This window comes from Uranotaenia lowii, chromosome 2, assembly GCF_029784155.1.
Source record: "Uranotaenia lowii strain MFRU-FL chromosome 2, ASM2978415v1, whole genome shotgun sequence".
Classification (NCBI taxonomy): domain Eukaryota; kingdom Metazoa; phylum Arthropoda; class Insecta; order Diptera; family Culicidae; genus Uranotaenia; species Uranotaenia lowii.
This window is the reverse complement of record NC_073692.1, coordinates 334,879,732-334,896,572: the sequence shown is the minus strand read 5'-3', so window position 1 is coordinate 334,896,572 and position 16,841 is coordinate 334,879,732. Positions and strand designations below refer to the sequence as shown.

The following is a 16,841-nucleotide window of genomic DNA, read 5'->3' as shown; positions in this document are numbered from 1 at the left end:
CTTTTGCACTTTCCAGAAATATTGAAAAAAAAACAACAAAGTTTAAAAGTGACGAAAATATTATTATTTTCGAGCACCGGAAAATAAGCTCTTATGATCATTAAATTATCTTGATCTATAAGGCCGTTACGAATTTTATTTTTATCTTTTATCAAACCACCCCCCCCCCTCCCTCGTTTTTTCGAAAATCCAAAAGGAGGAAATAAATAAAGTTCAAAATATTTTATGAAAATTTTATAAAATTTCCAAAAATTCTAACAATTGGAAGAGCGAAAATCAAACTATAGAAAATATGAATTTGATCACCTATTGTATTTGAGATTTTTCCAAATTTATTATCTAGAATAACTCGATTTTTCAATGTTTTGCGATAAAGGTTGTTTGCAAGTTTATTGCATGCAAGTTTTTGCCCAATTTGTTCCTATTTATTGAAAATTTATTTTATTTTTTATTATACCCCCCCCCCCCCTCCCCCTCCCCCTCGTGATGAATCAGCTCCAAGTGACGAAAGAAGGATTTCAAAAATTTTCCGACCTAATGTACGCATTGTAACATGATGTACACATTGTTCCTCCATTTTGACCATCATTCAATTTTTTTTATATTTCACTTAAATCAGCGCACCATTGATTGGGGCACGATGAGCATTTTCTGCCGTAGAATCCAGCAGTGAATTTATCTGGACTAAGTCAACTGAATTATAGAACTACAACTTGAGAACTCGGTAGGCTGTGACCGTCGATGACGGAAGTTTTATGTTTTATGTTCTATTTTCAAGTTCTCTCTTCAAGTTTATTGTGCATGTTTATTATGAAATCCATCAACTATCAAGAAGTTTTAGGACCTTCGCGATGTGTTCCAAGAGGGAGTAGCTAATCAAATCTAGAAACTGGATCCATTTCCTGTCTTCCTGGAATGCTGTCCACAGACTAATTGCTGTCGGCGTCTCATACTTATCAGGGATGGAACCTCGGAATCATCCATTGATGTTTGGTATCAGGACAACGTTAAAGCTAAGTGTTCTCTTTTTTATACAATCAGTTAATCAAAACTTGTAAACTTTATTACTACATTTTTTTCAATGTGGAGAACTATTCACAATTTTTGTGCCACATTTATAATGACACCAAAAAACATTTCGTTATTTTAATAGAATGATTTTAATTTTTTTCAAATCACCAATTATTTCACCAATTCTAGTTATAAATGCAATCAGTTCTATCATGTATGGGTAAGGTTGCCAGAATTTTTTCCACTCCCATCCGGGCCTAGCAATTCCGGGCATTTTTTCAAAAAAACCTGGCAAAATCCGGGCATGGATTTCAATTTTTCAAATCCAAAAACCGGGCAAAAACCGGGCAAAATTCAGGTGTAATTATACATAAAAGCAAAGTAAAAAATAGAAAAATTGAAATTAATATTTTATTAATGTAATTGCCGACTTCCAAAAACTTTTTGAAACACTTAAATATTTAAAGGTTTATAAAAGTAAATCAGGGAAATTATTAGAAACAACCGTTGAAAATTTCCATACCGTTAATCGATTTTGCTGAAACTTACTCAAAAACTTTGATTGTTTTTAGGTTTCTTTGTGAAAATTGTGAAAAAATCCGGGCAATATCCGGACTTTTTTCTCGATATCCTGGCAACCGGGCCGGACCGGACTTTATCGAAATTTTGCATCAAATATCCGGGCAAACCCGGTTAAAACCGGGCAATCTGGCAAGCTTATGTATGGGGTTTTTCATGTATCGAAACTTAACCAGGAACTGATTTATTCAATAACATGTTTAGAAATTCCAAATTTCTCTTCAATCTTTCCTTTTTCAAATGTTCAAAAGTATAAAGTAATCGATATTCATTTATATCATCATTTAATCAGAAATAGGACACAAGTTTAATCTTAATTTTTCTGATAGAATGCGGCAAGTCGATACATGCATCTTTCAATCAAAATTGCTGAAAAATTACTATAATTTTTAGTTGTGATCACATTTTCTCCATTTTCCTTGAAAAAGTCATCCAGTTTTTTTTTCACTATTCAAATGTTATATATGATTCAGAATATCAGTTCAAATACCACTTCGAATTTGGAATTATGTGAGCAACAACTATTACAGATATGATGATGGAAATCAAGATTGTACGATTTACTTCAAATGTGTTTCAATCACCTTTCAAAATGTTGTTTCTTATCTAGCTAAAATGTTTTTATAAATCATTAATTATATTTCAGGAGAAAAAGCTATCAACATAACACTAGTCAAAAGTGTTTCCTATTTTTTTCCTTCCCCCCAACATTCCCAACCACATTTTTTTGCAAGGATGCAGAGGTGACCTCGGTCCTTAGGCTCAAAGTTGTTCTTTTATTCCTTTCTCATTTTTCCTAACCTATCTATTGACTACTAGGACGTGGCCGGCGCCGTTATTGATGTTTAAAGAGAGAGCATCAGTTTTGTGCATTGTGAACGTTCCAATCCCAGGTTCCGTTCATTTGACCTATGAACAAAATTGATGGCCTCGGTCAATCACGGAGTAGCAACCATTGGCGACGTGGAACTTGTTCTACTGAGCCACGCCTGCGATCATAGAATCCGAAATGTATTAACTTGTTTTTAAAACCAAATTTAGAATTTAAGCGCAGAGTATACTAGAATACTCTTAATTCAAACATATCTTAAGGAGCATTTCGAGTTCAATGATTCAAGGTGGATGTGAGTAGTCAATCAAGCTAAGCTAAACTAAGCTGAATTATAGAACTACAACTTGACTAGGTTTAATCTGACGATTAAATCTGTTGGTAAGGTGTCAGAAAGGTAATCAGAAAACTCGAGTTCAATTCCTGGTCGAGGCGATTTTTTCTTCATTTACCATCCATGATCGATTATTCTGATTGTTGCCTTCTACAGCTAGTAGCATCATCAGTCGAACAAAGCACCAGAAACATCATTAAAGTTGTCAGATTGCCTGGTTTTATCCGGGTTTGCCCGGATATTCAATTTTAAATTTGGGAAAAGTCCAGTCCGGCCCAGTTGACTGGATTTTATTGAAAAAATCCCTGAATTATCCGCTTTATTTGCAACATTCAGAAAAAAAACAAATTGTATTTCATGTGTCTAAAACGATTTTTTTTTGAGCAAGTTTTATGAAAATAAAACATTAGTTTACAAAATTTAAAAGAAAAATCGTGAACTTGATTGACTGACCAATATTTTTAATGCAAAATCGGGCACTGAATCCGAAAATTAAATTTAAAAAAATATTAGTAGAACCGTTCTTGAGTTATGCTCCAAATATGAAGTTTTGGAAAAATATAAAAAGTTCTTGTACTTAAATGAAAATATTTCGAACGGCATAACAGTGATTTGAAATCCCTGTTTTGCATATTGAAGGTGAAAAATTTTCTATCGATCATCTGAACACTGTTTTTGCGTATAATCAACAGTATTGTTGATATTAGTGACTTTATGATAGAAAAAATTATAAAAAAACGCATTTTTTTTAGAGAAAATTTTATTTCTGCGAAAGTTTTAGACTCGATGGTAACATTTAAAAAATCTGATTTTATTCTACGCTTAAATGTCAATTTAAAACAAAGATTTTAAAAGGTTATTTATTAAAATCGGTTGAAAATTGAAAAAGTTATGGGGACTTTACCATAACAGTATTTTTTGTAGTTTTTAATAATTTAACGAACCGCAGTACACTTATCATAGTATAGGAAGAATGAAACATGATAAATCTCACTCGCTCCAAGTCAAAATTTTTTTTTAGCTTACCAAAAGGTCACATGCCAAATTTCAGGAAGATCTGACCATAGGGAGGGGTTGCTTGAGCCTCAAACGTGAATAAAATTTTAGGGTATTTTGCCCGGGAGGAACGAAAAATACTGGTTTTTCATCAATAACATTTTTTCATCACTAGCCGATTGTTTTCTATGGTAGATTTTCTTAAAGCCTAAGTTGAGGCAAAAATTTCACCCGAAGACTGCAACATGATTGGACTTGAAGTAAAAAAGTTATTGCAATTCAAAGGCCGCAAATTTTGTCCAACACTCAATGAGTACTTTTAACGCATTGCGTTTTATACGAGAATTTCCGACCAAAATATAATCTTGGAACCACAATGATTTTCCTGTTTCAAACCCAATCGAGTTACAGTCTTCGGGTGAAATATTTGTCTCAACTTAGGCTTTAAGAGAATCTACCATAAAAAAACAATTGGCTAGTGGTAAAAAAAGTTATTGATGAAAAGCCAGTATTTTTTTTACTTGGGCAGGATACCTTAAAATTTTATTCACGTTTGAGACTCAAGCAACCCAGCAGATTTTTTAAATTTTTTCATCGGGTCTAAAACTTTCGCTGGAACAAAATTTTCTCTAAAAACTGCGTTTTTTATAATTTTTCTACCATAAAGTCACTAATATCAACAATACTGTTGATCATACGCAAAAACAGTGCAAAACAGGGATTTCAAGTTACTGTTATGCCGTCCGAGATATTTTAATCTAAGTACAAGAACTTTTTTTTATTTTTCCAAAATTTCATATTTGGAGCATAACTCAAAAACGGTTCTACTGAGATTTTTTTGAATTTCATTTTCGAATTCAGCGCCCGATTTTACATTAAAAATGACCTTTAGTTTACTAAGTTCAAAAATGCTGTAAACTAGTGTAATCATCAAAAGCGTTTTGGAAGCCTGAATACGATTTAAAATCTTGTGATAGGTTATGATGAAAAAAAAAGGATTTAATTTTTTTCATGATTTTTATGGATTTATTCCTGAATTTTGACCAAAATTGCCCAAATATTGCTTTTCATATAAATTATTGATTTTCACCATTCAGCAAAGCATTTTATAATGCATTTTTAAACGTTTTTATCTACTTTTTTAAGTTTCAGCGCTTTAGGAAATAGACTTGTTTATTGTCTGAACATGAAACGATTATGTTACTCACATATAGATGTTTTCTATGGTTGAATAAGCGACTTTCTTAGAGTGAATACTATGCCCATATCTACAGTAATTCTCAGAAAAATGTAAAGTTTTCAAATATATATCTAATCAAAAATTTCCGAAATATTTTAGCTGATATTTTCCAAAAATATGTAATTGAGGATATGGATTGTTGCCTACTTTGGCTCTTTAGGCGGTGTGGTACAAACCTATGTTTTTATCAAACATGGGCAGTAGGGTGTCCTAAAATTGCATAATGTCTGGGAATCTGGGGACTCAACCTCCAAATGGTAAATAAGGAAGTGAAGAACAAACTTTTGTATGGGGCCGACTTAAAAAAACCTGTTTGAAGGTTCCGCGAAGACGATCTTTGAAAAAAGTCGATTTTAAATAAATTCTGCGTCCAAAAAATTTCACAAGCCTTATATGTTTTATATTTTTTAAATTTTGTTTGGATTAAATTCTACACGTCGAAAAGCAAGCCATTCTCAAGTAATATTTTTGGTTGTTTTGTGTTTTTTAGAAAACTATTCATAGTCAATGAGCTTATCTGCAAGTTCCAATGAGAATTTCTATCCTTGTTTTTGATGTTATGGATGTTTTTTACAAAGAAATGGTTTGTCAGAATTCTCTACTTTGAACCTACTGTTTCTGTTTCGGAATTGGACCTTTTATTGGACCTTGATCTAAAACAAAAACTTTTTTAATTTTTCGAAAAAACATCAATTAACTTACCAAATTTTTAATGTTGAATCAAATAATACAATTTCACAAACTGCGGATTTTCAACGCTTCAAATAAATACCTTCATTTCTGTTATGAATATCACATTTTTTTCCTCATCAGCACATTTCTCAGCAGCAAAACAAAAATGTCTGTATAGGTTCCAAAGTATGCTTCATTGATTGGTTAGTATTGAAAAAATTAATGTCAGGTCCAAAAAATACATTCCGGTCATCGGTGTCCTATTTTTAGGACCCCTTACCTGGCTTCCGGGTTTTCTTATCGTTGGCTTTTATTTTTGGATAAATAAGAAGTATAATTCATATTGATCAATGCAATGATAGTTTACCGTTAAGCTTAGGCTTGATCATACAGACAGCTCAATAAGTGGGAAGCATTGTGAGATATAAGTGAGATGAAGAATAAATCACATTATATAACAGTTCAGTTATTTAAATAATGTGATTTATTCTTCAACTCTCTAATTTCTCAAAATACTTCCCTATCTGTTTTACCACTGAAAATAAAGTAAATTCTTAAAAATGTTGAACATTTTATTACAATTATTTTTTATGGCAAATAGCGCTATAATAGGATGAAGTAAGAGTAGACTTAATTATTTGCATTGGAGTGTCTTGAATCTCGGCAAACGAAATACGTTACGGTCATCTGGGGCATCATGCAACAATTTTCAACTTCAATGGCTTCTTAAAACTTAGTGTTCACAGATAATCATACCGCTTTTACATCAAATGTGTTAAGGTTGATGGGTCATCAAATTGAGAAAGTTAGAAAAAAAATTATGGTTTCATCAGTTATTTAAAATTTTATGAAATCATGCGATTTTCACCCTTTAAAGAAAAAGGGGTGAGTTGCAACAAATTTTGTTATTAATGAAAAATCAGATGGAAACGTTTGTAGATTTATAGTTTTTGATGTTTTTTTTTATGTATTTCAAAGGCATAACGCTTAAAGCACCAATTGCAATATATTTTTGTTTTTGTTTTTCAAATAAATTCTTCATTTTTTCTCTGCAAATGTTTTTTCTAAGCATTAGAGTGCTGAATATATTAAGGGGTTGAAAATACTACAAAAAAGTGTACTAGCTGAAATCATAAAAGTTAATGTTTAATGTTAATTTTCCGGCAAATCAGTCACATTTTTTAGAAACGAACGATATTGATTTCTACTTCAAAGTTTCGATGTCGTTTAACACCATCCTCAGGGATTCTACAGGTGTTTTGATGTGTTTTACAAATTGAAAATAGTGTTTGTTGGTTTAATTATTGTTATGTTGTACTCCAACACCATAAACTAGAGAACAGATTGCAAAAATCTCAGCACAATTTTTGCCTCTGTTCTAAGCATATTACACGAACACAACTACAGAAAGAAACGTCGAAAACCTGTCAAAAATATCGATAGTGATAAAACACCGAAAACAACGCAAGACGATTCGATACAAGTACCGCCTGAAAGTTGATTGTTAAAAAAGTGAGGACTCAATTTCAAATTATGTGTAAGACGCCTTTTTTAGTTTAAATGGAAATTTTAATTAATAGTATAATCCATTCACAGTGAAACTAAACCTAAACGCAAAATCCGGATAGTACGCTTTCACATAAAGCACAGAAACAACGACTATTTTGTGAGTACAACTTAACAATGATTAAACCAACAAACACTATTTTAAATTTGTAATACACATCAAAACGCTTGTAGAATCCCTGAAGATGTTGTTTAAACGACACCGAAACGTTGAAGTAGAAATAAATATCGTTCATTTCTAAAAAAAATTGACTGATTTGCCGAAAAAATTAACATAAAAATATACAGTCGACATCGACAAATAACGTTATGAAATTTTGAAATTAACAAACGCGAGATGCTACGCAGTCAAATTCCAGCATATGGAAACGAGTAGTAAAGGTGAATCTTTGATCTTAATTCTGATGCATTTGCCAGTCAGACTGATAACTGAATTAAAAAAATATTCATTTAAAAAATTTGTATGTTTGTCTGAAATATATTTTACACCAACAGTGTTGGTAAAGAATGGTGTTCGGCAACCTTTTGTGTCAAAAAAGCCAAAATGTTCAAATTTTCCAAAATTTTTTAGTTTAAAACTTAATTGTTTTTGATTTTGATAAAAACAAAAAAAAAACAAGATAAATAAATGATCAATGAATATTAGTTTTATGAAATTCATTTTCTTCTAACTCTTGAATATTTCTTCTAAACCTGTAATCGATTACTATTGAGTATATGGATCTCTTCTGGATCGTCAACTTTTCAACATGATACGATTTTATATCAGTTTGATTGAGTTGGTAAATATCGAGACAAGAAAATCAAAATCCATGTCAAATAATATGAATACTTTCCATTTTGTTAAAAACACACATATTAACATAAACATAACCTAAACAGAATATTTAGAATTTCCTCGGCAAATAAAAGCCAATAAATAAAAAAGTAAAGTGAAGTAAATTTTCTTGGAATTATCAAGCTTTTAATGACATTTCCCAGATTATGCTAATCCCATCCAAAATCCAGAAGTAAGAGGTTAAATTAAATGGATATTAATTTAGCCGAAACTTATAATATTCAAAAATTATGCTCCTAACAACTGGTAGAATTTTTAATATTTGTTACTTAAAGTGAAGGTGTCTTCTGAGCTAAATACATTTGAAAAATTGAAAATCTCATCCTAAGCAACATGTGATTCTTTAGCAATGCAATTGAATGAAGAATGAAAGTCAAACATTGTTTGTAGATTATTCATCAATGCTTGCTAAAGCTCAGATTATTGGAAAAATAATCTGTGGTTTTTTCAATGTGTATAATCAAAAAATAATGTCATTTTGTTGCCTGCATTTGAAATTTGTGATACATAATACAGAAACAGTACATTTTAATAGGCAAAACCAGTTAATGGATAGTTTTACAGTTTCGAAACAAAAGTCAATAAAAAATTTATCATCGGTGATCAGCTCTTTAAAAAAAAGCCGTTACTGAAACTTCGTTCGAAATTTGTGTACTTTTGGTAAAAATTGGCTGCAGACACCACACTTGGTATTTTAAGTGTGCTCAAAAACTCAAAGGTTTATTTTCTATTAAATACATACAGTTTTATTTGAAACACAAAAACCGCTTGGGGGTGTGAAGGTCAATTTAGTTATTGATTACAAGTATTTGATAGATTTTCAGAATTAAAATTTTCATTCATTCTTAATGCTGATTCGAGTTTAAAAAGCTGTCAAAATTTTATTTGTTTTTTTCAATTCTTAGTTTTGGAATTTTGTATTTGAATTTCATGAATGTATCTATTCACTTATTTTTCCTTTATTTATTGAGTATGCATCACAGATTTTTTTTCTTTACGTATCAAGCCCGGTCAAATCCGTGTTTTGGGTTTCGAATTTTTAAACTCAAATCCGGGTAATTTGCAGGCAAATCTGGTCAAGTTTTGGTATTTTAAAACAAGTTTTAGGCTGATATGAAATATTCCTCAGGAAACCAATTTCATCCTCAATTGAATATTGTGTGTCTCAATCATCTTGATATGAAACTTCATACTCAAAAAAAAGTTTTGAAAAATTACTCAAGACCTAAAATTTTTCTTTGAATAACTTTAAACTTTCAACTTTGAATAACTCTAAATTTAATTATTGTAGCTTAATATTGTCCTAAGAACATATTTGCGTCACATTACCAGCTTTAAAAAGCAATAAATTTTGTAAATCGGTTAAGAATCAAGAGAGTTTTAACGGAAAAAGTGTTAGAGGTCATTTGAAAAAAGTATACCACATACATTTTTCTAAATCTACAAACTTAAAAAAAAATTATAATAAAAAAACACGTTGATTTTGAATATATGAATAGTCATGTGTGTCAGTCCGGTACGTTTAGTGTAATTACATAACATTATTAATGAAAGTCCAAACATAAACTTTGCCTTTATGTTCTTCAATCTCCATTAAAAGGAGGTGATATAATTTTTTCAAAACGGCTCCATAAATTTCTTTAAATAAACCATTAAAAGGTAAAGAAATATTAAAAATGAAATAAAAGTTCCCAAAATTCCCTAGTGGATATTTTGGCAAAAATTATGAGTGAAAGTCCATTGCATTCGATGTAAAAAAGTTGGCAATGCTAAATTTCGAAATATAAAGTTTTTTTTTCTAACACACTGATATTCCGTATAGAATTTTTGACTGCTCCCTTCTAGAGGCAGAACCGTGTTACGTTTAGCCGAGGTCCTTTTGCGATTTTCATCAGCAATCGTTCGGCTGGGAAGGATTTCATCCCACAGTTACTCAAGAAGAAAGGAAGGAAGAAAGCAACAGCAAGGAAAAAAAAAGAACGTGAAACCGAAAAGCCCTCCAAACAGAATCCAAACGCCAGTAGAGTTTCAGCTGTTCGATCTCCTGCCAGCCTGGTTCGTTTTTCCCACCGTTGGCACCAATACACTTGCAAACACACATTTTCCACACAAATCCAACCACCCACCCATCGAGGGAGGACTGATGATAGCCTGCCTCACGTTCAAAGTAAACATGAAATTTGTACCACCCACCACACTTTTATTAGAGGGCTCGAAATGGGGAGAAAGACCAGGATGAGAATAAAACAAACCGCATCAACAACAGGGCTGAGCTTTGAAGGTTTTGGTTTTGAAAATCGGAAAAAAATCAGCTGCTGTAAGGGGACTCCCTTTTTTATCCTGGGAGTCCAGTGTTTTCGTAAGGCTGCCTTCCACACTGTTACTTTTCAATTCTCTTTGACGTTTTTTGCCTTCTCTTGTTGTAAGCCCGAATACACTTTTCCCGAGCCCTGACTGACTGGGGGAAAACGGCTAACAAACACATACACCAACACAAGAGGGCTTACAGATTCACATTTACATCAACGAGGCTCAGGCTCCAGGCCAGAGATTTGTAGCACCAGAAATAGGCCTGGCCGCTTTTTATGATTTTGAGGGTGGTTTCGAGAACTTTTTTTCATTCTCATTTTGTTTTCCCACAGAAATTGAAACTTAGGAAGCAGATTGTTGACAGAAAGAAAATCCCAGACCGTCGATGCATTAAATCAGAGGACACATTCCCGAGGGATTTCGCTGGCTATTGGATTGAAAGTGAAGATTCACCTTGTTTACACTTTGGCTGGCGAACACCTTGAAGGCCGCTTCACAACCGGATGCATCCACCCACACTTTTCAACGCAGCACCACTACTTAGTCCTAAAGAACGTCGCGACGTCGACGGCCAAGATAGGACACGGTTTCGCGTTGTCCCCACGTTCAGATGGAATCACGGGACCAGATCCGATCTGCTTAAAAGGGACCGTGCGGTCCACACCCCCTTGAAATCTCGCAAATCCCTGGGGTAATTAAGCTCAAAGATCTCCCGAAATAGATTCCCGCACTTTGGTTGAGATTTTCAGCTGCTGCTGCAGGCAATCACTTGATAGCTCTGTAGGAGCACTCTTGAAACAAAACCAAAAAAAGCACTCCGGATTTGAATCAGGTCCAAAACTATGGATATCCTTCAGAATCCTCCGAAGATAGACACCGCACCGCACTAATTCAGCTGCTCTAGCAACTAGAGCTAGAACAACAAGCCCCAACAAAACGCACTCGGTCGTTTCCTCCACCCACTCACTCGCGACGCGTTTTGCTCTCTTTCGCGCGCGCGGCACCTTGACCCTGGACGCTGCTGCTGCTGTAACAGGTTCTTCCAAAAAAAACCTCTTCCTCCTTCACCTCGCTGGTTCCTTTCCAGCCACCCACCAATACACAACCCCAAGCTCTCAGAGTTCAGGTTTCCTTCGAAAGATGTTTCCCGGGATTTTTTTCCTGGCGACGCGACGCGAACGGAAGACGATATGCAACTGAATGGAACGACTCGGAGCCACCCGCTATTTGCTTGGTTGCTGGCTCCAAATGGAAAATTTCCGAGAGAACACCAAAAGCATGGTTACCAAGCAGGAGAGCTTTTGCTCATTCCGTTTGTCCACCCACACAATCAAAACCAACTTGGGAAAAGGTTCCTGGAAACGTTGGATTGCTCCCCCAAAAAATGGTTGAGGGTGGTAAGGAAAACACCATGCTGATAGCAGCAGCTCGTTTGCTCATTCATTGGTATTGGATGAAAGTCAAAATCATGGGAAAACGACTGGGAATTGTGCTGGTACTGGCAGGCTGCTTGTTCCGAATCGAGCTATCCTGCTGATGCGACATGCTATTGATGTGGCTGGTTCCCAGCGGGTGGTCTCTATGGAGCATGAGAAAAAGTTTTACTGGAGGATTTTATGGAAGAAAAACCACTAGACCAGCTGATTAACGTGTAAAATTTCACATTACTATATACATTCAATGAGAAGAAACAGGCATCCCACGCCAACAAAAGTTCCATATCTAAAGTTCGTACTTCTTAACCACGTTTTTTTTTTGCAGAATTTATATGAGTAAATTTTAACTTTTATTTTTGTACTAGCTGACCCGTTGTGCTTCGCTACACGTTTTAAAATTGATGGAAATTTAACAAAAGGGATAAATTGTTATTTTCTTAAATATTCTTTTATAACCTGTCCTAAAAATTGTTTTCCAATCATTATTTTGTATCAAAAAATGAGACTCTGTATTTTAGAACTGTATCGAAAAATCATTCGAAACTTTTAAAACTAGTTTACTCAAAAATGTGTGAAGAAAAATCAGAGTGCATGCAAACAAAAGTTTGTTTACATGCTCAAAAAGTGTTGTGCAATCGATTTGTTCGGATTAGTTTTTCCATCTTCGCTATGATGCGTATTGATCTTGAAACAAGGAAGAAAATTCTGCACACTAGAGTGTTTCCTGAAACAGATTGTAGTAGGGTAACTTTTTGATTTTATTTTAATCGCCATTTTGATCTTTGATGATATGCACTGTTCAATGCTTTCTTTTAAAAACTTCTTTAATCAAAATCATTAACATGGCTCCATGGCTTGTCAACAACTTGTTATGAATTTACAATTAATTAAATGAAGACTCACCAAGGTGCGTTTGTAACATGCGCGGTCCTATGGGGGGGGGGTCACCCGATTACCCCTCCCCCCTTCCTCAAGCAGCAAAAAACCGTTAAAAAACACCCGTAAATGCTCGAACTTCTATAATAACTAGGGAAAGCCTTGTAGATGTGCTTTTGAATTTTCTAAAAATGTCCTCTCCGTGGGGGTGTTTAATCAACGAAAAAGTTTGTTTGTCACTTAAAGGCTCAAAATGAAAGAAAAGTCAGTCGACCAAACTCAAGCATCTGTAACTTGCAAATTAAACCAATCATCTTCTGTTGAATTACTTAGAGTGTTGACTTTGAATGTATCCACCATTTATCTACTTAACATTTGAGCTATGTAGGTAATGAATTGGAGGGACATTTTTTTAACTGTCAATTATATTCCTCATACCTATGCCTAAATTTACATGAGCAAATTGTGATATATTTTGTATTTGTTTCAAAATGTGAGCTTCCTAATTCTTTATTATGATTTGAATTTTAATGGAATGACTAATTTGAAAAAGTCAATATTGTTGTAACACTGAAATACTTGAATATTATTTCTTCTGAAGTCATACATTGATTGCCATTACCATGCAGTTTCTTTTTTATTCGGTCAGATAGAAGAAAACATTAAAAATACTCAAACTATATATCTACATATGTACGGAATCATGAGATTGGCTTTTTCTTTTTATTTTCAGAAATTGCTATCATGTTGAATGGATTTGCAGATCTTGGTCAGTCTGAGAAGTGGAAAAAAACCTTTGGACTTTCAGTGTTAAATTGCCTTATTAGTAAGAAATTTAAATTTTAGTCATATTCTCCTTTGGAGAGGTCAGTTTTCCAGAAGGCGCTTTAAAAACGTGTGACTTCAATTGACAGTCTTGGTACCTTCTGATCTTTCTGTTTGACACCAATATTTTACAAAATAACATGTTGAGGCCGCATGAAATCCATTTTCAAGGAAGATTCGGCAACGGAAAGTTCCTCTTTAGAATTTTTCTAAGTAGTTCAAAACATCTTAAAACCGAAAGATTCGGAACAAAATATTATAATAAAACTTTACTTCAAGAATAAAAAGCTAAGACGAATCTGAAATTCCAAAATAAAGAGGAATTTCCAATTCTGTATTTTTTCTTTTGTTTAAAGTTGGTTTATTAACAATTTTAAATCTTTACAACGTGATGTCTAACTCAATCCACAATCAAATTTATTCTCACTTGCTTTTACAAGGAATTCAAAATTAGATTGCAAAATAACAATTGAGTTTTTTAATCACAGTAAAGATTCTCTGGCACGAACTCATCTCTCCCTCGATTTTACCTCATTCAAATATGAATTATGAAACTTCAAACTAATCTTAATTAAGATATTCCAAAACAAAAATTCGATCCAGTTTGATTTAATTTGGTTTGAAATCTATCACTTCAATTCAAGCATTTATATAATGGATGACAGTAAAAAGATTTAAGTACATACTACTAAACTGAAATTGAATATGAAAATTTTAAATTTTAAGAGTTTAGCAGTTTAAGTTTTAAAAAACTTTAAAAGATTTCTAAGTTTAGATTAATGCGTTAGTAAAACACAAGAGAATCCAGAGCAACAATAATTCAAAAAAAGAAATTGTGGGCAGTTTTTGTAATTTTTGCGTTCCCTATGAGTTTTTAAAACTAAAAATTAATCAAAACTATTTACAAAAGCTGTTCACAATATGAATGAATTAGTGATTTGGGAGATAGATTTAAATTCATCTTCAAAATTCAAAATCTGCATTCACATTTATAACACCAGAAAACAAAATTCACATTTTCCGAGGTGCAAAGCGTTCCCTTAAAAAGAAATCTTCTCGCTGGGAACGCATAAAATACCTGTATCTTCATCACTCTCCAAATCACCATTTGTATCAAAACCAAACTAATTCCATGCAACAATTTCTTGTCTTCTCGCCACCAGCCGCCACCTCCTGCCACCACAAACCACCGCCTCTACCCTCCGCCACCAGCCACCCACGTTAGAAACCATTTAGTAACAAACAAAGTATTTACACTCAGATCAAAACTTAAATGAAAATTGTAAAAACATTGTCACAACACCATTAGGAAAAATAATAGAAAAAAAAATTGAATAAAGAAGTGATGAGGAGGTTTTATGCCTTTGGGAGAAGTGGCTTGAAAAGTGCTACACTCCCAGGGGCATTTCCCTGCTCACACATAAAAAAAAATTGAAACTGACTTTGACTAAATTATTTAGGGATACAGAATGAAAATTTGTATTTTTTCTGTCTGTTCTGTTTTTCGGTATAACTTTTGAAAATACAAGGTTAAAATTCATTTGAAAAATTTGTGCACTTTTTAGCAAAATTGTACAGTATCGAAAAGATTTAGAAAAAAGGTTCTAACTTCATGATCAATTTTTTCTGAAGACCGTGAGTAATTTACCGTGACTTCTGGACGACAAAATTATAGAATTGAGAAAAAAATGTTAAATTCATTTTTTTTTAAATCGTTGATTTTAAGAACAAAAATTGAATCATTTTTTCGGGAATTTGCCACTTAGGGGCATTCTTCCTTAAAATCTGCATCGATAAATGAATAAAAGATAATTTATAGATTCAAAATAATGATTTGTTGTTCATGAAGGTCAGTTGCTTCATCAATTTTCCTATGTTTTATTTTTTCTCTGGTGGATTGATACTTTCCCGTTATCAGACGATTACTTTTTCGGAAACAAGGCAATCCATCAAGTTAACATTCGAAAGAGTTTTTCTGTGACTTTTGACTTATACTGCTGGATTCAAGATCTACACCAATTTTATCGCCGAAACTGCTTTCAGCTCATATACATAATAATTTTGAAATTTTAAGTTAAAATCCAGTTTAAGGTTTGAAACTCTACATCTGAAAGTTTGGCTATTTCAATTGCATGATAAATACTCTTCACTAAATTAACCTTTCATGGCTTCATTCAATGTTTTTTTTTACCTATAAATCAATATCATTTCAAGAGGTTAGAATTATGAATAGGTACCTACCTGAAGAGAAAAAAAAACCATTTTTTTCTTTCTTGATAATATATTTGTTGCCATTTCATTTGATTCAGTACAAAAAATTTGAAAATTTTGTATTATACCCTGAAATTTAAAAGCAAATCAATTAAGGCCCTTGGAGCCGACAGGGTATAAGTGCATGAAAACTGATTTCGAGAAAACACGCTTTAAAGTTGTTGTATTTGGCCATTTTTCATTTATTTTTCGAAAATTTGTGTTTTTCTCTAGATTGTAAAAGTATGTTGATAAAATTCTCAAAATCTGAAAAAATCACCGAATATAGTTTGAAATATGAAGAAATGAATTTATTCACTGAAAGATGTTGCTAGAGAGTTTTCGATACAGTCCTTATTTATTCATTAGTTACTTAATGCTGCCTCAATACATGTTTTACTTGAATAAAATTCCTCTTCCAAGGAAAAAGTAGATTCCATTTGCTTGATTATTTTCCAAGAAATTTAAAATAAAATTATAAGAGTCCCCATGTTTAATAATCGCGGAAACGTTTTTCGTGCTCCAATCCCTATTATGCATAATTTGCTCATTTCTCGAGTATGGTTACACGGTCAACCCTTCTCCCTTTTCATGCTTTCCAATAAAAAGGGGGAGTCTTAATAACTTATTTCCATATACTTTCCTATGACAAGTTTTACCCAAATTTCTTAAAATGTTATTGAGTTATGCAAAAAATTGGATGGGTGCCTCCTCCTCTTTTATTTTTCCCTAATGAAAATTGGGAAGAGTTTTAAGCCATCTCGGGAACTTTTCGTTCTCTCAAATACCCTCGCATGGCAAATTTGATTCCCCTCGCTTGATCAGTTATTGAGTTTTGCAAAAATGTTTATGCCACCCACTTCCCTTTTCCTATCCTTCCAATGCAAATCAGGAGAAGTTTCGAACGATCATAGAACGTTTTACCATATCCAAATATCATTAAAGCCAATTTTGTTTCCATTTGCTCGAATAGTTATCGAATTTTTTAAATAAAAGTTGTATGGAAGCCTCCCTCCCCCTTTCAACTCCTCCACTGCAAGAAGGGAGGGGTCTCCAATTATAATTGAAATATTTCTCGT

At 33.1% G+C, this 16,841-nt stretch overlaps 1 protein-coding gene across 12 annotated transcripts in view; it reads right to left on the bottom strand.

The window, feature by feature from the left end:
- The window catches only part of LOC129744119 (alpha-catulin), a 458,959-nt gene extending 447,405 nt beyond the window's left edge, over window positions 1–11,554 (bottom strand). For all 12 annotated transcript variants that reach the window (XR_008736821.1, XR_008736818.1, XR_008736820.1 and 9 more), the window contains exon 1: window positions 10,829–11,554. The gene's annotated coding sequence lies outside the window, so the exon portion shown is untranslated. The remainder of the gene's footprint in view (window positions 1–10,828) is intronic.
- Window positions 11,555–16,841: the final 5,287 nt, after the last annotated feature.